General features: G+C 37.5%; 1 protein-coding gene across 1 annotated transcript in view; it reads left to right on the top strand.

The window, feature by feature from the left end:
• The window catches only part of LOC103459096 (plexin-B2-like), a 122,937-nt gene that overhangs the window by 20,895 nt on the left and 79,831 nt on the right, over positions 1-22,211 (top strand). Inside the window, exon 2 of the mRNA XM_008400340.2 lies at positions 18,628-18,671. The gene's annotated coding sequence lies outside the window, so the exon portion shown is untranslated. The remainder of the gene's footprint in view (positions 1-18,627; positions 18,672-22,211) is intronic.

Here is a 22,211-nt window from a genome sequence, read left to right as displayed (position 1 = left end):
TAATCCTAAACGGATAATTCTGCTAACTACATCCTGTGATATCAAATGTAGCTAATTATGCTAACAATGCCAGTGCTAAATGTAGCAAATCATGATTAATCAATGGCTAGGTTATTTGTTTTCAGTGCAAGTGTCAGAACAATAGTGCTAAAAAAACAACAGGTAGTGGCATTAGATGTAGCTAACCATGTTACCGTGGAAACATTGCTAACAGAGCTAAAAGCTACTTTTACCTCCATTTCTAGCTGGAATAATGACGGTAACGATGCTAATAGTTACAGTTTTGGGTGCTAACTGTAGTTCATGCTAATTGTGCTAACAAACGAAATGACCAAGATTTGAACACAAGCTTTTTATGACTCTTGGTGTTTTTGCAACTCTGATTATAGATGATTATTTGTGTGTATCAAAGTGTTTAAAATCTTTGCCAAGTTCTCCTGTTTCAAGTTCACAAGTTCAAGTTTGTTTTGCGCATAGCGTGTTGAAATGTTAAAACCAACAGCCTGAATGTGATTAGGTTCCCTTGAGACACGGTGAACATTATGGCGGATGGTTCTGACCTGATGGGTCCTTCTTAAATACTTATTTATTTTTGACATAATGTGTTAATGATGCAGCTCGTTTTCCCTGCTTCTTCCACTGTCAGTTCTTGTCCCCTTTGTCCTCCTCGTTCTTCAGCAGCATGTGTATTTTCCTCCCAACCTCGTTCTGCTGAGTGCCACCATACAGCAACTCTGAGCTTATTGAATAAACCACAATCCTGCTTCAGAGAGCCTGGAGGACAGATTAGATTTCACTCTGTTTACTTTCCCTCCTGCGTCTCCTGCTCGGTGTGCTGTGACCATCCACTCGCATCGTGTAAAACTAATGGAAGCATGTCCACCCATCCACAAACACGCATGCGAGAGACGGTGAGGGTCAGCGAGTGCGAATGGAAATCTGGGGTCATCTTTGTTCAAACTGACCGGCTGCAGAGCGAATGCAGGCTGATAAACATTTGTTACTGGAAAATGGCCACAAACAAAATAAGATTGAAGTTGGGGTGAAAACGGTAAATGTTTGATTTGGTTTAAGAGCTTTCTGATTAATATTTGGAGCCTCGTTCAAGATCTTCCAACGGTTTCCAGAGTTTTTGGTGTTTCAATGTTTAGCAGTAACATTTGGTTTACAGACACTTCATAATTCATCTTATTTGTTGTTTCTGTTTATTTATTTGGGATATTTAAAGTGTCTTCCAGCTCCTGCATTAAATGTTAATTAGAATTAAAATTTAAAGTTTTCTTGAATTATTATGCCATTATTAACATTTTATTACTTGAAAATGGTCTCAAAACAACAATATTATCATTTATCACAATAACTTTTGGGACAATTTATCGTCCAGTAAAATTTCTAACTGAATAAGAAAGTTGATTCTTCTGATAATTAATTGGATTAAAATAATTGGCACATTCTGCAAACCTATTGTTGAACCACTAGAGAAACATTGAAAGATGCAAATAATTCAATAGAAATCCAATAAAATAAACATTTTAGTGTCTAAAGTGCAATAACGTTGGTAAACACTTGATAATTTGTATCAAAGGATACATCTGCATTGTTATCATCTGGGTTTACCCAGAATGCCCTGCGTTGTAGCCCACTTCCTGCATTCAATTCTCACCAGAGTTCACTTCAACCAAACTGAGACGGAGGAACGTAAACGGACCAGAGGTCGATTACACGTTCACATCTCCCCAAACAGACTGGAGTTGGATTAATTTGCGAGTTGTAATCTGCTGCAGAACCCAAGAGAACAGAAGCTAAAGAGAGTTTTGATACCTGCAGGAATCTGTGACTCTCTGGTCCGGCTCTTATCTGCCTCTAAATCAACATGTCAGCTGCTCTCAGGGGGGAAACGGGACGTGTTCTGACTGTTTGTGTGTCCAGATTTCTGCTGGAAGAAGACGCCTCCTGTCAAACATGATTCATTGAATTAGTTCCTCAAAACCCCGAGAGCGCTCCGTGTTAACCTGAGGAGATGGATGAATAGTTGGCCTAATTGTTGTTACGACTCTTCTGCTACAGTTCATCTGTCTGGGAGATCGTTTTAAGGTCTCAGTGTTTGGAAACTGCTGCGGTGGGCGTCTCAGGAGAGCAGCGGTTTGATTGAAAGTGACACCAAGCAACTTATTTACAAATAAGACGCTAAATGTTCTATTTAAGCAGAAAATGGCTGATTGGAGGCTGATTCCAAGGAGAAAACCAAACACAAAGTTATAAATAGTTTCTCATATTGCTTCTATTTTGGTTAAATTGGCTCAATAATAGATAAAAAAAAATAGAATCGCCCGCCGTGATTGGCTAAAATAATCATTATTTTAAAATAAAGCTACAAAACTATAAGATCAGGGTGCAGATGACAGGTTGCTCTGAGCTGATGAGGTATTTCATTTCGTGGTTTTGTAGTCATTTTAGTTTTGAACATGCATTATTATACATGTTTTAAGTCTTTTAATCATTTTCTATGTTGAGCATTTTCACACCTTTTGCTAAATTTTCGTCAAATTGACCTGCAAATTTTGATTAAATTTTTTAAATGTCGCAAAATAATAATAATTTCAGATTTGAGATGTAGATTTTCTCACTGCTTTTTAATTGAAAATCATTGTTTCTGAATCTATTTTAATCTTGGTTCCTTTTCTCTCTTTGCTAATCTCATCCAGTAAAACATTTTATGCACTTTGCACATAAATTTATTATTCTATCAATTCATTAAGCTTCAATGAGTTTAATTTTGTTGCAGAAAACCCTCAGATTAGTTCATTCACGATTGATTTGGGTTTTCAAAGATCCCATATTATCTATAAATGAAAACATTATTTATGACTGGATAAATAAATTTGATGACCAAACGGATACCTCTGATAAATCTCCCACCTGGTTTCCGCACTTTATGATTTTATTAATGCTCTAACCCGGGCTGGACGTGTTCAGTCCAGCTCTGGACGTGTTCAGTCCAGCTCCTCTCCGTCTGAAAGGGCCAAATAATTTATGACTTTCTTGAATTTCTCTTTAGTCAAGCTGCTCAAAACAGGGAGCCCAAAAACTCTTATCACACAGAGCGAGTAATGGTCGAGTCGCTGTATTGATCTACAGCCCCATCAAGCCCAGCAGATATATGGTGGTCATTTCTCTGCTGTGGGGCCAAGTAGAAATCTTTGTTATGGCCGTCTTAAAATATAGATGCCAGCCATTAATGAAATATGACTTTTCGCTGTCTTCCCATCTGTAAACTGCTCGGTCGTAAAATTAACATTTTGCACAAAGCTGGGACGGGACGCTGTTCGGCTCGACCCAAAAAGACGAGACAAATGAAACGGCAGCGTCTCAAAGTGGCTTTCTGGAGTCAAATCTGCTGCGAGGCGATAAAAATAATGGTTCTCAACACGGCTGTAAAAAATATTGATTTAAGAAGGTAAATTAGCACAGGTTGACGGCTCTCCACAGAGATCTGCATGGATATTAATACTGCTCTCCTTCATAAATACCTCCAGCTCATAACTTTTTAATCGCTTCCTTCTGACTGATTAAAACCGATTATTTGATATTAGAAACAGGCAGATTTGGTGACGGACAGTCTGGATATGATATATTATGCTTCCAGCAGCCTAATGAGGTTCTGATTGGCCGCAGGAAAGACGAGGTCATAAAGATGGAGAGGGTTTAATAAGACCACCAGCTGGGAAACGAGAGGCGGTGAAGAGCTTCAGTCAACCTCCTGGAAATCTGCTGAGTCTCGTTTGTTTTTCCTGTCATGTTGGTTCTGAGAGTTTCATAAAGTGCTTTAAGCCAGGATTTGATCCGTTTCTGAAGAAAAGATGCACAGCAGGAGCAACGGGGCAACTATTGAAATTTAATGAGTGACGCTGGGTTTGTCGAAATCATTTCATGTTTTTACCCATAACTGGAGTTTTAAGGGGCTGCACAGTGGAGCAGTTGGTAGAGCTGTTGCCTTGCAGCAAGAAGGTTCTGGGTTTGATTCCTGGCCCCGGTCTTTCTGTATGGAGTTTGCATGTTCTCCCTGTGCATGGTTGGTTTTCTCCAGGTACTCTGGTTTCCTCCCACAGTCCAAAAACATGACTGTCAGGTTAATTGGCCTCTCCAAATTGCCCCTAGGTGTGAGTGTGTGTGTGCATGGTTGTGTGTCTCTGTGTGTCTCTGTGTTGCCCTGCGACATACTGGCGACCTGTCCAGGGTGACCCCGCCTCTCGCCCAGAACGTTAGCTGGAGAGGCACCAGCTCCTCCTGACCCCATTGAGGGTTACAAGGGTGTAAGAAAATGGATGGATGGATGGAGTTTTAAGGGAAGCGTTGACATTGAAAATAAGTGAAACAAGAAAACGCCGCAATGGCAGGACATTGAAGAAGAAGTGAAAACGCTGAAATGGAAAAAAAAGGCAAATATAAAACACTGATAACTCCTCCAGGCCTCTAGGGGGAGTCACCTCCACCTTTTCTTTCAATAAAATAACTTTTTCTGCTCAGTTTCTGGTAACATTGCATCATTATTCTGCTAATATTATGACTTTTTATTCTCGTAAGTTCAAAAGATTAAATCTCTTAGTCTGGCCCTAATACTCCTGTGGAGAAAACAGCTAATTATGTCAAAAACTCATGATAAATATTTTAAAGAGTGGGTGTAATCTCTGCTGAACGCTGCATAATCACCAGATTCAGTTTGTTTGGGGTTGTTTCATATTTTCTTGCAGCGGTAAAGCTCCATGGTGGCTTTTTGGTGATTTCCCACACTGCAAAAACTGAAATCTTAGTAAGATTAAATATCTTAAATTAAGGAGATTTTTCTTGTTTTCTTTCTGACAAGATAATTTTTCTCACCAAGAGGGATTTATGTTAGAATATTTTTCTTATTTTAAGTGTTTTTGTACTTAATTATCTCAGTAAGATATAAAAGCTTAATATTAAGAAAATATTACTTATTATGAGTAAATATGTGCTAGAATCTAGAATATCAATATTTACCTATCAAACTTCAAGTCTAGAACTTATTTTATATAAGTAAAAATTTCTTATTTCAAGCACAGAAAGCGAAATCACATACTTAATGAAATGTCTTCAGATAATTAAAACAGACTATGTCCAAATGGAATCCTTTGTGTTGTTGTCAATGAAAAATAAAAAACCCCATGAACTTATACTCTTGTATAAGTTGGCAGAGTGTACTGGAAATTATAATTTAATATTTAAACGGTTGACATTTAACACAACAATTTCAGAGACTATATCAGTTTATATATCAAGATAATTCTTGGCATGTTTCCGTCTGCTGTGGACCTTAATCTGATCTTCTTGATGCAAGATGTGGGACCTCTTATTGACATGTCATGAAATTTCTATTGATGTGTGATTTGAAATGGCTGGTATTCCACACAATGAGATTAGAATCAACAATATTGATTAGCTCAATGTCATGATAAATATTTTAACTTTTGGTTTATAAAGTAAGAATTTGAAATATAAGTTACTAATATTAGTTTGAACAATATTTTATTCATCATGTTTGTAACCCCTTTTATGACATCATACAATCCAAATGGGAAAGCGCCCAAAATGGCAGTGAGATAGTATTAATGTTCGATACAACAGATTTTCTTTCCGATCCAATACCGAGTAAAATTTAAGCTGGTATTGGCAATACAGATCCCATACTTTGTGCAAAGACAGTTAGTTTGTTTCTTAATTAAATAAAAAATAAATGTAATCCATATCTTGGCTTCATAAAAAGAACACAATGTACTCTGATGCACTCATTTTAAACTCAGAAGTACATTGAGACAACAATCTCGTTTACTATAAGCTATTTTAACTCAGCAGAAATATACAAAACATGTGAAAATGGAGTTGCAAACTAAAAAAAAGAAAATTAGTAAAGTAATAACCCTACTAAATAGACTGCTCAAAAAAATAAAGGGAACACTTAAGTGTTCACTTAAGTGTTCCCTTTATTTTTTTTTAGCAGTGTACATCATTGTTTAATTATTAAAACTACTATAAAATGACAGCTGAAATACATCCGTGTCACTTTTATAATCTGTCAACATGTCCATTTCTGAGTGAGTGAGCGTCAGCAGCACGCTGCGCTTGGGCATTACGTCCTTACACATTACATACTTACCAAGCGGAAGAAAAAGTAGTTCCCATTAACAACGTTTCATTTAGGCAAGATCTCAATAATTTTGTTACTTTCTAACTTGCTCTTGTTAATCTACATTATCTCAAATTACTAAAGTGTTGAAAGTATTGATCCTTGGATCTGAAAATAGATTTTAAAGAATTAAGTTCTGGTATCGAAAGAATCGATATTTCAGTATCAATCCGCACATCACTAACGGCAACGCCAGAGATCATTTAACTGCCCTGATTAACGGTTGATTCAGTTGCAACAGCCTAACTAAGCTTTTATCTACTGTACTTTTATAAGATTTTCTTTTGGCCAATTTTCTAATCTCGGTTGGACATGGATGAAGATGGAGGACTTTTTTACGTGTATAGACCCTATAGCTGCTGTACTCAGAGGTAAGTTTAAAGTTGTCTGTCTTTCTAAGATAAGCTAACTGAAGCTAGTTAGCATGTCGTGAAATGCCAATTTTCATCCGCGGTTAAAGAGCCGCTCTTGTAAATATGAGCTTTGAACAGTCATTAACCACAATAGATGTGGCTTAAAAATAATATCGACACGAGTTCTTAGTAGCTTCCGTTTTTTAACACAGCTAAGGTGGCTTCTCATTCGGGAAATGGTTAAAGGGCAATTCCGCCTAGTATTTCACTAACTGAGGGTGTTTTATGTGCTGTAATTAAAAAACTTAAATGCAATGAGTTTACAAGGTTAGATATTCCACACTGTTACCAGGATATTTTAAACACTATTTTTAATTAGTGAATTTAAGTAGTCCTTGTTTGATTTAATTAAAATAACTTTCTTGCCATGTTGAATTCATGTAATATTGTAATGGAGCACATGAACTAAAATAAGACTTGTTTTATTTTTCAAGTAAACCAAACTGTTGCCATAGTGAAGCCTATGCCAGACACATCGTCAATCACGTATTGCACCATCTACAAGAAACTTTGGGAATTGCAAGTGACGGTGTCCTTCACATTCTCAAGGTAAGAAATTTATGATACTGATTCATCATTACACTGATTAGTCCCTAAAACGTGGTTTGTTTTGTGATTGTTTTTCTGTCTGTGCTCCAATTAGCAGATGACCCAACAACTTCAAACAAGACCACTTTTCAGCTCTGCGGTGATCATGAAACCAACTTTCTACTGGCCATTGGAACCATGCCTTCCCTGATCTTCTGAAAGGAGGACATCATAGCTACTACACTTTTCAGCATCCGTGTGTGGGGCCACTCCTCTCTGTGCTGCTGACAGACGTCTTGAGAACGCCGTCCGTAACTGAGGCAAGACTTCCACATATAAAAGGCTATGGCTTATTGGAAGAAGTTCATTGCGGAGGAAGCTCCTATTGTTGACATCTAATCCCAAGATTTTTTTTGCTTTGGACAATTTGGTTTGCTTGACTCTTAGGGCATCTTATGAGTGCGGCAGATGTGTCAGATCTTCATTGTTCTGTCATTTTACAGGATTGTTTCAGAATCAGATGCCCATCCAGACTTTATTCTGACCAGTAGTCATGTTTTATTGTGCTTATGTGAAACTTAAACGTAATAAATATGTTAAAAGTAATTGAACTCATGTCTTCATTTCAGCAAGCCAATAACATCTCTTGTTCCAGTATTCACAGGATCAATTTTTGGATTTTTGTCTTAGCATAAGAACCTTGAGTAAAGCTGTGACAAAATATATATTTTAATCCTATGCAACAATAAAAATAAATTAGATTTAGGTATATCACTGCAAAAAGTCCCCTTTCAAAAACAAGAAAAAGAAGTACAAAAATAGGGTATAATTTTCTTAAAATAAGAAAAATTATCTGCCAACAGAACAAGAAAATTTATCTCGTCAAGATTTTCTAAAACAAGAAAAAATATCTGACCAAGATAAACCTACAATATCTTAAAATTAGTGTATTTGTACTTAAAACAAGCCAATTTTACTAATATAAATAGAATATATGAGATTTATTTTCTTAATACATAGAACATTTTTCTTCAAATAAGAAAATTTTACGCTATTTCAAGAAATTCAGTGTCGAGTAACATTTTCTTTACTTGAGATAATTTTTCTTAAAATAAGATAATATATCTTACTCGTATAAGTAAAATTGGCTTGTTTTAAGTAAAAATACACTAATTTTAAGATATTGTAGGTTTATCTTGGTTAGATATTTTTTCTTGTTTTAGAAAATCTTGACAAGATAAATTTTCTTGTTCTGTTGGCAGATAATTTTTCTTATTTTAAGAAAATTGTACCTTATTTTTGTACTTTTTTTTCTTGTTTTTGAAAGGGGACTTTTTGCAGTGCAAACTCCATTCTTCTTCTATGGTTTGTATTTGTGTCATTCCCCCCAACCAGATCTCCCTGGTTTCTTCACAATGAGCTTTCCATTATTTATGTGAGAATCCGCCTGTTATTTTCTACCATAAACATCAATTTGCCTGAAGACTTTCTGAGAAAAACACAAAATCTTCCACATTTTGTGACCAGAGATGCTGATTTTACCAAGTGCCTGAGTGGAAAGAGTGGCATTACGGCTTCACATCTCGGCTCAGATGAGTTAGAAGCCAGTTTCCAAACTAAGAGCTCCCCTGCTGCTGTGACAGGATCTCTGAAGACGGTTTGTGATGTAAAGCCAGCAAAGGAGCGAGTTCATGCTGCTTGTCCTGCCTGCTCTTCGAGGAAAGACGGATCGGCTGCCATGACGGCGGTTCAAAGCTGTCAGAGAGGGAAGATAAATACCAGGGTCTCTCTCTTGCTGTGCAGAAGCACCTGAGCAGGTATTTGTACAAATTGCAGGATGGAGCTGTTGGTTTCTGGGAGAACTTTGCTGATATTTCAGCATCGGAAACCATTTCTCACAGTTCAAGCTGAAAATAAAGCAGTGCTGCACATCTACAGACTAAAATATTTATCGTCTCAACGCTAAACATGTTGCTAATGCTAATGTTGGCGTCCACAGCCCACATTTCTGAAAAGCTCCATGGAGGATCAGGGCTTCCTGAACCTGAATAACAGATTAAAAACTATAAATATCCTTATTGTTGAGCTCATAACTGTATTTATTTAAAAACTTGATCAGAATTCTCTCCAATGAATGTGGAACAGTGTTTTCTTATTTTATGGATGTCAAAAGCTGCCCTGTTGGCACGGCAACCATGTTTTACACCACGGCATCGTTAGGGAGGAGGGCTGTAACTTTTCACTTTTATAGAAAACATTTGACACCAGTAAATCAGATCAGCTGCAGGAGAAAACCTAAGACTCAGCTTTAAGGTTATTTAACCGAACGGGTCAGAGATGGGGCTTTACAGCCGTTACATGCAGTAAATCATAATTATCTCTGACGTGGATAATTGGTGTAAACATTACCGAAACCCAAAATGCAAATATAAAAATATTCGTGGACCAAAATGATGTGATTTGGGTCAAGCATTTAAACTCCTTTAAATGAAATATGTGGTGTCAGGAACCAAAAAGCTGTGGAGGAATGCTGTGGATGTTGACGGTGAGCGTGTCGAGGTTAAAGGAGTTCATGTTTTTATTGGTTTATTGGCCCGGCTGGTCCTGGATCAGCCTCATCTTAACTGGTAATAATCCCCATTAGTGATGAAACGCGCTGCCTGATCAGATTTGAAGTAATTTATCTTTTTCACCAGAGACCCAGATGGTCGCAGCAGCTTTTAAACTGTAACATGACGTGTTTGAGTCACTAAATCTCAGTAAAATCACCTAAAATGGTTTTTGCTCGTTTAGCTTATAGGTGCAGAAATAGTTTCATCAAGGCCATCTACAAGATGTGCAATTTATTAAATCAATGCAATTTTAATGAAATAAAACTCTTTAGTGAAGGTAAAAGTTTGACATTTCTCAATAAATCAGTTATGAAGGTAGGATGAGTCGGATCCCAGAGATGTAAAACCGACCAAATAAAAGAGACGGTCAAACCTTGATCTGATTTCTGACCCTATAACTGAAAATCTCAGGAAGCTTTTCATTAGAGCTTTTCATTTCATTGTGACTTTTGGACCAAAACTGCATTTTTCTGCAGAAATCTGAACTTCTCCATGCAGGAATGTGCCCCTTCTTTTCTTGATTTGGTCGACTTCTACGGTTATGGAGGCAAAATATTGTGTTGCGTATCTGATAATTGATATGGCTGCAAAAGTTGGAAGTTTAAAGAGTTTCTGACAGTTAAAACCATTTTCTTCTTTAAAAAAGTGGCAGGAAAATCTGATAACTTCTTGTTGTTTTATTGTTATCCTTGATTTTCTTGTTTAATGAATTAAAGTGAGAAAAACCTACAAATCTAGTTTGTGTTACTAGTTTTAAACATGAGTAAATATCCAAACGATGGATATCAATTGGCTGTAATGCTAAGATGGTTCCCGTAGTTTGTAATAATGGACATTAAGGTATATTTGGTGTTTGAGCTATTAGAATAGGCAGATATAAGTTTTTAAGAGGAGGTTTGAAGTATTGGGTATTTTTGTGGTTCCAAACCCCATGAATATTTTGGGTTTTCTGTATATTTACGTGGAGAAATTTCATTCTGCTTGGTTGAAATCAACGGTTTTCCTGACGTGAATCTTTTCTCTCTGAGCTCTGAGTGTTTTTCTTCTAACAGGTAATTTAGCACTCATGGTCACAGAGAGCAAATGCTACATTTAAAGTTATGCTTTTATCCATCATGTCAGAAGAATGTTTTTTCTTATTTTCTCAGCTGTGTAATTAGAGGTTATTTTCCGTGGGAGATTGTTTCTATCTGCTGTTATATAAGCTATTATTTTTCTGGCTTGTTTTTATGCTGTCCAGCTGCAAGAAAATTGATTTTGCTTTAAATTTTAATCAATGGAAATGTGCTTCCTATTGTAAATTATTTATGAGTAGAAACTGAATCAAATTGAAACTGTGCTCCAGGAGATTTTCCTCCTGACGATATAAAGCTAGTTTGTTGTTGACTTGAGTCAGATGATGGTCTGTATTAGTGAGGCTGGGACAAATAAACCTGCAATTTAAAGTCCTAATGACCCACAGCTATGGTTGGTTTGCTGCAATTTACGCTACTGTTGGATACATAAAGTAGTATTTTATATAACCTCTCAATTTCAAACCGTATGTGCAACAACATATCTGAAGCATTACTGCATACATTTTTACAGCGATTCAGTCTTGGAGAATTTTGTGCATCTGGCTTGAGAATATTTTTCATTTTTGTAGCTTTTTTTAGATTTTATTTTTGTAAATATAGATTGTTTTCTAAATCATCTTTCTAACTAATACACATTAAACAACATTTATCTCTTAATAAAAACCATTATTAGCATGTTGTCATTAGGGCTGTGTAATAATACTGATTTTGCGATATATATATCGATATTTTCTTTCCTGGGAAAAAAAATCAATATTCATCCGCAAGTATCGTAACATCCAACTGTCACCTTGTTCAATCACTGCTTGCTTCACCGGGAGAGTGATTCGGCCATCAGGCTTAGAGTGATTCCTTCAGATGTTAAGTGTTAAAAAGGTATCAAACTACTCAGAGCAGGTACTTGGTGAACTTTATTTACTTTACAATGCATGTAAGCTACAGTTTGTACTGTTTCAATTAAAAGAAACATGTTTTCTCACCACTTCTTTGATTTGTTTTGTCCAGCTGTCGACTTTAAGTCTGTGTCCAACCAGAGCCAGGTATTGTGTAGTTGATGCTTTTAATCAGTTTTCAGTTAAATTAATTCAGTCCAACTCTATAATAGTCACAAAATGTCACCAAAGTCACTCTGTCCCTCTAAAATCTTTCAGAAAATCACAAAAGTGTATTGAATGGTATAGTTTGCTGAATATCGCAATATACATCGTATTATGAGATTATTGTATCACTACAGCCCAAGTTGTCATGTTGGTGTTTATTAAAAAACCTTTATATTTCCGTTGCAAAAGTTAAATATTTATAATTGCATTGCTTAGTGGTGAAGCAAGTTGCTTCTTTTCCCATGTTTTCCTTCTTGTGTTGCCAAGTTTCTCCAACTTCAGCAGGTGGTATTTTCCTTTAAATTATCACACTGTGTAACAGAAAACGTGTTGGTGTTTGGAAAAGCAAAACTTTGAGGTGAAACCAGAAATGAGACCAAAAGGAAAGAAGAAAACTGGCATATATTGCAACCGATATTGTTATTGCAATATTTATACATGTTATCGCCGGACAGGGCTTCGATATTTACAAAGGTTATTGTCGTCACAATATGTATCGTTATCGACATCGCAATACTTACTTCATTTTAATCGCAATATTTACCAGTCTTTGCAAAAGTTACCAATATTATTGGGTTTCTAACATCCTGCAGATCTAATTGATGCTTATTGTCTAATTTAAATGAAAACTCTCCTTCTCGATTCTGGTGACTTCGACTCTGAAATCCTCAGTCGCATCAATAACAATAAAATCCAGATTTCCTGCTCAGTTTTGTCTTCTCCCTCAGCCTTTCCAACCTTTCAGGCCTGCAGAAAATCGATGCCAGCTACTGGAAAGTTCTCCACTTGCATAATTACATCTGTTTACTGGCCATTCGCTCGCCTCCTCCAGTGGATGTGAACATGAACCCTGATGCCTCTTAAGCTGATAAAGTGTAAAGCTCTGTATCATATTTCCTCATCTTGGCACCACCAGCCTTCCAGTGCTTCTCTGTCAAAGTACTTTTCAGCTGATAATGGTGGAAAAGTTCAGGTTGTCTGTGATGCACCTGATATATAAAAATAATTTGTTCCATTAAATTTCTTGCATTCCTCTGAGCATTGATGTTGCTGATTTAACAACTGGATGTTCTCCTGTCTTCCGGCGAAACGCCGAGTCCTGATACCATCTGGCATCCATGTTGCATACCATCCATCTTTTTTCCTCTGGATTTCCCAGCTTTTCCCACTCGGCTATCCGAAGCATCATAATAAAGAATAGCGTTCAGGGACGCGCCCTGGCGCTGCAATATATCACTGTCGCATTTAAAGTTTTTTCTTCCCTCCAATTCGCATGCTGTTCAGAGCTGCGCGAGTTCTCAGTGCAGATGAAAAGTGAGAAAGAGCGTAGCCTTGAGTCGCAGAATGTGAATCCACAGCAGAATTTTATCATTATGCGCTGCATGTATTTCCATAATGAAACCGCTGGGGAGAAAAAATGATATTGATACCAGAAAGAAGTGCTTGGCTTTAGTCTTTGTGCAGGTAGTCTTCAAAGGCCCGCCGTAAAAACCTCCGGATTTTAATCGCATGCTGTGCAGACGCCTCGTTGTAATTATGTCCCAACAAATTCCCGCCTGCAGAGACACGTGGGTGGAGGGTGGTCGTGTTTGTGTCCAGCTGGTGTCTCCTCAGGGCCGCTTTATAAGCCGTGTTTTATCACATGTGGGCCACAGGTATGATATTTACACAGATGTCTGTTGGTCTGTGTGTGTTTACTGCTTATCTTTTCCACACTCTTCACGCAGAGTTACTTTGGTCTCAGTTGGATGTGAAAGGAAATCTCTTGTCTGCAAAGCTTCCACTACAGGCACAGGCCTGTGCAAGTGTGTAAATGAAGCCTTTTCTATGCCACAGTGGATTAACCACTGGGTCTGATCTGCAGCTCTGAGGCTGAGAGAGAAACCACCAGTGGAAAATATTCACAGCAGATAAACGGAGGGGAAAGAATGGGACGTTTCCTACCAAACAGCAACAATTAATGCAGTTACGGCTGCTTTAATAGTCAATTTGGAAGTAATTTTCTTCAATCTGATCGTCGTCTACTGCATGAAAAGTGGAGCAGAGTTTTTATAGCAGATGTGGTCTGATTTATTTAATCAGTTATCTGATGAACCACAATGTTTATGGTGTGTTTTCACAAAATAACAACTGTGAAAACATTCAGCTGCAACGTTTAGTAATCGATTAATCGATTATTCTTAAAAGTAATCAATCAGATTTTAAAAAATTACTGCTTAAGCTTTTTTATACATTAGAAATTGGAAAATTAAAATATGCAAATAAATACCTATTTATTTTTAAATATGAAAATAAGCATTGTATTGTGTAAAATGTAATAACACTGTTTTAGTAAATCTGAACCAGCTGAAGCTGAATTTATTTATATTTTTTGTACAGTTTTTGCTTAATTGCTGCTCTGAATGTGTTTTTGCCAAATGGCCCTTTTTGAGTCTCCAGCTAACACTTAATTGATTACTAAATTAGTTGATTATTTCAACCGATTAATCACAGTTAATCTGATTAATCATTTCAACCAAGTAAGATATAATTATAGCAGAATACTGCAAGTGAAAAACATCAAAATGCATCAGGAAACTGATAAATTTTTTATCTTAACTTTGCCTGATTATTGGTGATCATCTGACAGAAACGATTTTTATTTTTATTCCACCATAAGCCACAGCTGATTCATTTCATTTGCATGTAAACTACTAGTAAACGAAACAAATTCACCAGGTTTCACTGCAGGAAATGTAATAATGTCATATTATGTTTTGCAATCTTTTCTTTTTCTGTGCTAAAAGTAAAGAATGACTTAAGTTTTGTCCTTTAGATGAAGATATGAAGGTTTACACCTCCAGATTGCCAACTTCTTCCTTTCCTGTATAAATCGAAGCTGAAAAACACGTTGGATGTTTTAGACAAGGTTTTTCTCAGATTTACCTTTTTCAGCCTTCAGGGAGGAGACGAAGGCTTTTGCATCCAAATTAAAGTGCTCAGTTTCCCACAGTGCTCTCAGAAAGCTGCAGACAATTCTGTTTTTTATGCCGCTTTAAAGAAAAGCCATTTCTCATTCTTTAGCTGTAGGCCTGATTAAAATATTCAGGTTCACCAAGAATCATGAAACAGTGCAGGCCTGCGGCTGCCTGACCAGATACTTAATCAGAAGAATCAGCATGCTGGGAGTTTCAGAGGATGATCTAAGCTTCCAAAGTAGAGGTGGGTGGTTTGGTTTGCAGAAACTATTTATATATTCAGAATGTGGCCTCTGGATCCAGCTGCTTTCTGTGTTCAAAGCACCAAGAAGCTTGTTTTCAAACTGGCTCTTCTCTTTGTTCAGCCACGTCAGACTATTACTCAGTTCACTTTTATACTTCAGCGTTTCTCAGCTGTTTTAACTTAAAGAAGTAAAAACGTTTCATTGGTTTCATGGACGTTATTTGGCCTCCCAGCAGCTGCAGGCCAGGTTGATGCTAATGTTTCCTACAGTGGGTCTTGGTCACACCTGCAGCAATGGCAGCGAGTCCAGATGGTTGCTTACCTGTTCAACAGGTGAGGTAAAGTCAGTTAGTTTTAAAAAATATCAACGTAAAACCTGATTTAAATGTTTACTAGCAATATTAAGTCATATACATCAGACAGTCCTTTCACAGTTTAGCTTGTTTTGTGGAGCATAAATTCAAAACAGACTTTTTCAGATTTTTGTTTTGTTGGTAGCAAGAAAGTAAATTGGTATAAATCATTGGTGCTCGCATTACGGTTGGATATTCATTGTGATGAATTTCAAGTTTTGATTCATCGTTCCCATGATAATCCAGTTAAAACCCCCAAACTGTCCGTATTCTTTCTTTATTCCATCTTTGTTCAACGAGAGCATCTAGAAATATCACAACATTTGAAAATATGATTAAATACAGTAAAATTGTTCAGTTTAGTGATGCAAGTCTCACCTCTGTATGTGTTTGGTGTCCTGGAGAAGCACGTTACAAATGGGAATGTTTTTTTAGAGCAGCATGGATGTTCTGTGAGAACCACACCAAAAACGGAGCAATAAATAGTTTCTTTATCATGATAAAACTAAGTCCATATCGCTGACCACTAGTTCACATTTACATAGTTCTCATGTGACGTTACACATAAGTGAACTTTGTAGCTGGCAGCCATCTTGGTAGGCGGTTGCTATGATAACAATGAACAAGCCACAAGCTTAGAACTAGCTCTTATCTCCTAACTTATAAACAATTTAAATACAATCCAAATGTTACTGTTACAATATTCAGTACTTTTCCCACCTCTGTGCCATTCTAAGTGAAATATTGGTGCTGACCTAGCAAAGTGAATGTAGCTAACGAGGTCATTAACTAATCGCAGTTGGAGATCGGAGGCAACTGGTCCACACAGTCTCATACGGGTCGATCCCGACAGCAGCCATCTTGTTGAACTTTGGTTTCACTGCGCTTGCCTACCAAGATGGCGCGGATCACTTCTGGTTCAGACTTGTGGGAGTCGTAATAGTTTTTGTTTCATCTGGTTAAAACCATTTAATATTTTTATTGCTGATGCTAAACTGTTCCTGATTTACCCTCCAGTCATAGTCGACACTTTCTGCTGCTTACTCTTTTTAACCTCTTGTGTTATTTTGAACTGCTCTCTCCATATATAATGCATGTAGTGGATCGACTTCTGCTTTTATTGCATTATTATTTATTTTCTAAAGCTGCAACGTAAAGTGAACAGCTGATATGAATATTTGCTGCCGATGCAGCCAGACTTGCTGGGTGGCAGCATGACGTGTGCTCCGCTCTTGTTTTATCTTGCAGTGGTTTCCTAGCGTTTCATCATCATATTCCCGTTGTGATTTCCTCCTCACCTCGCCGCCTGATTCCTCGCCGCTGGTTAATGAGGCGAAGGCTTCATGTGAGGCGGCTAAGCTGCCGCTCCGCTCTCAGGCTGCCAGTTCAGATAAAGAGAGCGTGCACAGCTGATTTATAAGGCTCCTCCGCTCCTACTGCGAACCTTTTAGTTGATTTAAACAACTTTAACTGTAATAAACTATCGTGACAGGGAATGTGCATCAGCCTGCAAATCACAACCCGGCGTTTACAGTCTTTGTTTGCTTTCTGGGCGTTTCTCTGTGTTTTCTCTGCAGCTTTTCAGGTTTATGTTTACCTCCCTCCCATGTCTAACACAGCCTTCCTCCCTTTCTCTGTAAGCTGAAGTCATTTGATGCCGGCGTCGATATTAACTCCTCCTGTTATTGGATTTCCATCCAGAAGGCTCCTCCTGGTGTTTCCACAGCGCCTCGGCTCGTCTGTAACTCAACATCAAGCCGGAGAGAGTTAATCTCATTGATGTTAATCAGGTCGGCGGCCATTATTACCATGGAGGAAATCAATGAACATTGCAGAGCAGCATCAATTTATTACCTGGCTGCTAGCAGGTACAGATTTACAGCAGCTGGGGCCAGTATAAATATGAACATTATGACAAGATGTCGTATTAGAGCAACAGATGTTTAAAGGTACAGCGACTTATTTATCGCCACCAAAACGTTTCCCAGGATGTTCATATCTGCCACATTCAGTCTGAATAAATGTAATAAAACGCCCAAACTTTAAACTGTTGAGGAAAAGGAGCCTTTCAGTTTGGTTTGACACCAGAACCAGAGGCGACGTCACACTGTGTGAGAGAGAGCAGTTGGTTTTACTTCGCTAAACTGGGTTTCACCGATATTTAAAAGCAAACAAAATAATTAGAAGTCACAGCTAAAGATGTGGTTTATAACTTTTATGAAAAATATATATTTTTTTACATATTAAAACTTTTACAGTTGGCTATGAGACAAATAATCTTTGAAGAGATCAATTTCCCTGATCGGCTATTACAATCTGAAGAAATGCACCAAAAACAACCAATCAGAGCGAGGAGGCGGGGCTTAGTGCTGTCAATGAACCTCATTGTTGCTAAACATGCTCATAACTCACCATTACAGGAAAACCGTTCATCCGCCGTCATCAGCATTTTGAGCAGCTCTAAGACCCGCCTCCTCGCTCTGATTGGTGGTTTCTAGTTAGATACATTTCTCACAGATTATCGGTCTCTCAACAAACTGTACTTATTATACAAGCTTTGTTGTAAAAAACTAATACTTTGTGACATCTAACATCAATAATACTTTTACTTGGTTAGAAATAAAAAGCTTAAACAAACTTGTATCATTCTTGAATTGCAGTTCCAGGAAAAGTCAATCCAAGGTCCAGAAATGGCCCGTGGGCCGCACGTTGGGCACCGCTGAGTTACACAGAACCGGTCCTGCTGGTGGTGTTCTGAAACTCTACTGCTGAAGGAAATTAATGTGTGAACATGTTTTAATGTAAAACGTTTTTTTTTTTTTAAGTTACATGTCTGTTCACGTCCTCAGAAATGCTGAGTCAGCTCCGGTCCGCTTCCTTTTGCATCATTTCGCAGTAAAATGCGACGTTTTGTCTGGTTGGGTTGAGTCACAGCGGGGGGCAGCTGGAGATGAACTTTGAACCCTGGTGTTGATGTGTGACCGTAGATGAAATACGCCTGCATGCTACATATTAATGAATAATGACATGTTGCGCTGTCCTGGAAAACACGTGAAAATCTGTGGCTGTAATTTGATTAAAGAATATTTAGAGTTTTCTGTGAACAGAGAGAATAAAATGATTTTGTCTTTTTGTGCAGGACAGCGAGACGCTTCATGTCATGAGAGGCTGAAAACTGAACAGGTGAGGAAAATGTTTTTTTCCTGTCTCTTTGTCTTTCATTCTCTCTTTTGTTTTTCTCTGTTTCTCCATCTTTCACTGTCCTGTTCCTTTTTTCTTTCTCTCTTTTTCTTTATTTTTCTCTCTCTCCCTCCCTCTGCTGTCTATTTTTCGACAAGAAGGCTTTAATAGTTTATTCTCAACTTCGCCACAGTCTCCAGTTAATGAGTTACACCGGGTTATATTACAGTTCCAGTGTTTTTACCTCTATGATAAAATAAAGAAGAATCCTCCCATTGTCAGTAAATGGCTGAATGTCTCTAATGAAGCTGCACCCAGAACCACAAACTTTTTATTGCCATTAGTGAGATTCTGGTGTATTTTTAGGAGCCAAGTTCATTTAATACATTTAATTGTTGTTTGAAGCAGAATCAGATTTGAGGCACCAGGTCAACGATTGTTTGTTTAGAATAAAATTGCCAGCTTTTCATCTATCTGACTCTAAATGTCTGATTTAGATGAAGAAACGTTCCCAAGAGATTTTTACTAAAGAATAAAGGGTGTATGTATACATTTAGCCCTTTTATTTGCAGTCTTTGTAGGCTGGAGGAATGTCTTCATGAAGTTATGTGTCATAAAACCCTGAAGACGCGTTTTATCATCGTTCCACCCTTAAAAAAAATGACTCAATCTTGGCAAAGAACCAGTTCTAGTGACAGAAACGCAACTGGTTCCAGTTTCTTCAGCTGAATCGGTCAAATGGACCACAGACGACACGGTTTGCCCTCACGATCTGCATGACAGGCAGTTATTGATGAAGGATTTAAGGCATTTAGGACGTTGTTAAAGCTGCTTTCTCTTCTCCTCTTTAAGAGAAATCTGGTTTCTGACTCCCTTCTGTTATTTTATAGATAAATTGCTGAACTCAAACAAAGGCCTCCTGCTTCTCTTTCTCTTGCTAACATCATATAAAAGTTTGATAAGTCTGAAGTTGCTGTGTCAACATGTCTCTGCAGAGCTGCTGCTCTTATTTCAACAGAATGTTTCTGTGCAAACACATCAGAGCCTCTCTGGCTGGTTTAGAAACGGACCGCAGGAACATCAGGCTGATAATGGCTCCAAGACAGGAAGTAGTTCTGCTGTAAAGAAAACATTTATTAACCCCAGAAGATCTCTGAATATCTGAGTGTTTACCAGACTTGTGTGCAGCAAACAGAATAATTTAGGCTGGAAATTTTCTGTATTTGTTGTCAGGTTACGTTTTCCTCTGAAAGCTCGGTATGGATTCATCTTTTGTTTAATAGTGTCTGTTTCTCAGGAGACTCTGCTACTAAAATGATTCCCAAGTTACCCAAATATCAATTTAATGTTGCAATAACTACGATCTTATCCTCATGCAACACTATGCAAACGCTCAGTGAAGATGGACTCACCTTCAGATGCTGGGTGCTTGAAAATCAAACTGAAACTGATGACATCACCTGATTAATCACTTTACTCTTGTTGACTTCTGAGATGCTGCGTTTGATGAGCGATTTAAAAAAACGATGTTTCATTAGCATAGAAACTAAACAAGGTGACGTAATAAAGATGCCATTTTAGAGACGTCAGATTAACTCCACGTCTTTAGTTTGGAGGAAACGGGAGTGGAGGTGAACAATTAATCATGATTAACTTAACTGGAGGAGACGGTTAAAAAAGCCATTTGCTGAAAGAATAACATATTCAGAGCAGTAATGAACTCAGTACTGTACAAAAATATAAACATTTCTAAGACAATAAAACACATCTTTACCTTAATCTACTCAGAAATCCACAAGTCTTATTTTTAGCTTCGCCTGATTTAAATTTTGTAAAATAAAAAATAAAATCTCCTATTAAGCACCTTTTGCTATCAATTATTAATCAGTTAATTCAAGAAATAATCAGCAGATTTGTCCAACACTGCTGTGATGTGAAGTCGAGCAGAAAGATCCGACTTTTGTTTCTTTTTTACCTCCAGATGAATCGTTTGCTACAAATGATCAAAAGTTCATTAAAGGAACTATGTTATTGCATTTTAGGCAGTAAAATATTAGTTTTCTTGTCTAAAAAATTTATATATTTATGTGTTTCTAATATTGTTAGCAAATATATTAGAAATATATTTCATTTAACCATTAAGTGGTTAAATAAAAAATTTGCAATGGGATTATTTTTTATCCAATTGTCAGAATAATAATAATTGATAGTAGTGTATCAATAATTGATAGTTGCAGCCCAGAACAGGAGAATCTGGAGAAAATCCTCACATCAACCTGCACAACACATGAACTCCACACAGAAATCAGGACCTTCTGTCTGTCCTAAAACTGTATAAAGTAACAAAATTGTTACATTTATCAATAGTTCTGTAAGCAGTTTTCCTCCGAATCTTCACCAGCGCAGACCAAGTGTTTGCATAGTGTTCCATGAGGTTAAGGTCGTAGTTATTACGATATTAAGTTGATATTTGGGTAACATAGAAATCCTGTTGGCAGCAGAGTCTCCTGAGAAATAGACACTACTAAAACAAAAAATGCTGCAGTTTGACAGAAGAAACCAGAGAATAACAAATGTGACAAGATGCAGAAAATTTCCAGCGTAATTAATTTTGATAAATGTTCAGATATTCAAAGATCTGCAGTGTTTTCCTGTTTTGCATCTTTTCTCAGCCTGTAAACTTCTGGAAGAGTCTTTCTCCCCAGAAAACTTTAGAAAAAGTCAAATTTTCCTCCAACTTCCGCCTGTTTGTTTAAACATTAGCCTGCCGTCTCCCACAGAATCACCTGAAATCTGCAGCAGGTTTTCATGTTTGCGCAGAGACGCGGTTCACTTCGCTGCAGATTTCGCCCTGAGGGAGGGATTTCTGTGGCTGTAGAGAGGAGATTGAACGCCTACGTTTTGTCTTGGTGGAGATGTTGCATCCTGCGGAGAGCGATGAAGGACATTGTTCCCAGTTAGTCGGTGGATCGGGTTTATGAGGGATTCTGTGTTCGTTGGATTAAATATGCTTTACATTTTCCTTTACATTTTTAAAAATCATAAAATAGTGAGGATTTTTCAGCAGCTTTTTCACTACGAGGAGTATTTTATTTTCAGTATTTTCAGAGCAGAATTATGAGTATTAATGCATGTAGAGCATCTCTGATAATGATGTCCTAGGAGACGGTGTCATGGCATCAAACATTTGAGCAGCACAGATCTATTTCAGGGGAAACACTGTGGGGGAAAGAAGGACCTGAGTTCCTAAAAAGTAAATGACATGTCCTAAATATTTTAAGCACAGCTGCTTCTTTGTGACTGTTAAAATTATTTAAAATAAAAAAGCAAACCCAAAGCAAAGTTTCTGTTTTATCTTTGAAGCAGAGCTTGGAAAGGCAGCAGCTCTTCCTCTGCTGGTGGATGACCTTGCATTATTCCTTCAGGTCCTTTCTACCAATTCTTAATGATGTTTTGGTTGGTGAGATCAGACACGATCATCTGGCCATCTGTTCAATGCATGAATCGATATTTGCTTCCAACTTTGTCTCCGTTTGTTAAGGA

Source organism: Poecilia reticulata, linkage group LG23 (genome assembly GCF_000633615.1).
Source record: "Poecilia reticulata strain Guanapo linkage group LG23, Guppy_female_1.0+MT, whole genome shotgun sequence".
In the NCBI taxonomy this organism is placed as follows: domain Eukaryota; kingdom Metazoa; phylum Chordata; class Actinopteri; order Cyprinodontiformes; family Poeciliidae; genus Poecilia; species Poecilia reticulata.
Note: the sequence above shows the minus strand (reverse complement) of the source record. Positions and strands in the feature narration are given on the sequence as shown.